Consider the following 2,500-nt stretch of genomic DNA (forward strand, 5'->3'; position numbering starts at 1 on the left):
TGTGCTAACAATGCGCCATGCTAATAAAATTAAGTTTCCAGTCCAATTCTACTCTTTAAAACAACCCACATGTAGATTTGTCAAACTAAATCGGTAGGCTCCTTTTACATTAGTCTAAGCAGAATGACGAGGCCCTGGACTAACAGTTGCAAAATGACAAATTTGGAAATAATTTTTATTTTTCATAACTAATACAAACCCGTAGTTATTTATAGGGATATTGTTTCAGCTTTGCCGAAAGAATATACCTATAAATAACCTAAAGTTTGTTATTGAAGGAACAAATGTTTATATTGGTGGAGCGAACTAAAACTGATAACTAATGCCGAGACTGGGTATCTTAACCCTCTTCTCTATTCCCATATTCCATGATGGTATAGCTACAAGATCATCAACCATTATCATATTGATAGTGATATTAACACAATTGAACAGATCGAAAACCTGATCCAGGTAAGAAAAGAAAAAAGTGATCATTATTACAGGGTCAAGTGAATAACATAATAGAAATTGTGGAGTACTTCATGGTCAGATTCCAGAGACGAATGTGAATGTAAAAACATATTTGAAATTGTAGAGTAATTCATGGTTTGATTCCGGAGAATGAATATGAACATTAAAAATATACTCGAAAGTGTAGGGTAATTCAAGGTCAGACCGCAGAAACAACTAAAAATGCGAAAATATACTGCAAACTGCGGGTAATTCAAGGTCAAATTCCAACCGCGAATAAGAATATCAAAATTATACTCCATATTGTGAAGTAATTCAATGTCATATTTAGGAAAACAAAACGAAAATCTAAGGAAAATGGAAAAAGATGAAGATAACGGATGAAAAACTAATAAATACGGGTGTCTCAACAAACAAACAAATAACTTACTTTCTCGCAAAGAACTGGAAGTACAAGGAACCACGAAGGTGTCTTGGCCTCTTGTATGTGTCACGAGGCATCTCTCAGTGGGTTGTAGGGAAATCCTTGCTTTGAAGTTCCAGTGGAGCTCTGTGGGAGAAATAAAATGTAATTAGACCCACTATACTTCTTATAAAGAATACTATTCTACATTACGGGGTACTTTTATTGGATAAACCAGGATGATCCACTTGCTAAGCAACATTTCTAAAAATAGGAATTCTCAAATGGGGCCACAACAAATAAAATAAATATATGAATGAAAAGTCAAAACAAAGAAATACACCCGTAAGGTAGTTTTACTTCTTAAGCAATATTCCAAAAATATTTTTTTTACGTGGGACCAGAATAAATCAGAATGAATAAAAGAATGAAAAAATAGATTAACAAATAAATCGAAAAGATAAAGTTTTACCAGAGAATGATTAATATACTTCCTATACAATATTCCAAAAAACAGAATTTCCACGTGGGACCAGAATAAATCATTATGAATAAATGAATGAAAAAGCAAATTAAAGAAATACATCCATAAGGTAGTATTAACACAAAATTATTAAATATACTTCCTATGCAATATTCCAAACATTGGAATTTTCACGTGGGACCAGAATAAATTAGAATGAATAAAAGAATGACAAAATAAATCGACAAATAAATACATCCATAAGATAAGATAGTTTTACCAGAGGATGATTAAATATACTTCCTATGCAATCAATATTCTAAACATCAGAATTTCCACGTGGGACCATAATAAATCAGAATGAATAAATGATAGAAAAAAATAAATTAACAAATAAATACATCCCTAAGACAAGATAGTGTTTTCAGAGGATGATTAAAATATACACGTATGAGATTTATATCATACAGTATCCAGGGATGTACAAGGAGTTAAATACTTATGATACCATAAATAAAGACTCTTACAATACTTATAAAACTTGGGAAAGACTTATGATACGATGAATAAACTATTATAATACTCATAAAACTTTGAAAATTCTATAATTAGTATGTTGCTTTAAAAACCGAAAATGCCATTAGATTATATAAAATCGCAAACACTGAGAGAGAGAGAGAGAGAGAGAGAGAGAGAGAGAGAGAGAGAGAGATCTGATTTTGATAAGCTGGACAAACCATGTTTCCCCAGGAATAGTTAGAGTTTAAGAAAAGTAAAGTTTAATGGTCACTATATCTGAACGGATGTCTCATTTAGCACCAAGAGCAGCAGATACTGAAACAATGTCCACAGTGTCACTCAGACTGGAAGCGAGATGATAATATTAAACTCTTATCTCAATTTCCAAGAATGTAAGTACAGTAGTAACGTGTTCGCCTTGTATTCGCATGGCAGCAGATCGAACCCAGCCCAGGACCGTGAGTTTAAGCTGTTTATTGAGGAGGCCACTGCTGTGCTTGGGCACCGTTAGCGAAGGTAAAACCTGTAATAATTAAGAGTTATTTCCCCACAAAACCACCTTTAACGGATAGGAAATAGTAGCCAGAAAAATAATCGCATTTTCTACTATTACGAGTACTACTAGCCTCCTGGCTAATACAGTGTTAAGTGTTCGCCTTGCA

At 33.1% G+C, this 2,500-nt stretch overlaps 1 long non-coding RNA gene across 2 annotated transcripts in view; it reads right to left on the reverse strand.

The window, feature by feature from the left end:
- LOC137622027 (uncharacterized) overlaps window positions 1-2,500 on the reverse strand; it is a 184,474-nt gene that overhangs the window by 170,580 nt on the left and 11,394 nt on the right. For both annotated transcript variants that reach the window (XR_011040330.1, XR_011040329.1), the window contains exon 2: window positions 884-1,003. This is a non-coding gene — a long non-coding RNA (uncharacterized lncRNA). The remainder of the gene's footprint in view (window positions 1-883; window positions 1,004-2,500) is intronic.

This window comes from Palaemon carinicauda, chromosome 28 (genome assembly GCF_036898095.1).
Source record: "Palaemon carinicauda isolate YSFRI2023 chromosome 28, ASM3689809v2, whole genome shotgun sequence".
Taxonomy (NCBI): Eukaryota; Metazoa; Arthropoda; class Malacostraca; order Decapoda; family Palaemonidae; genus Palaemon; species Palaemon carinicauda.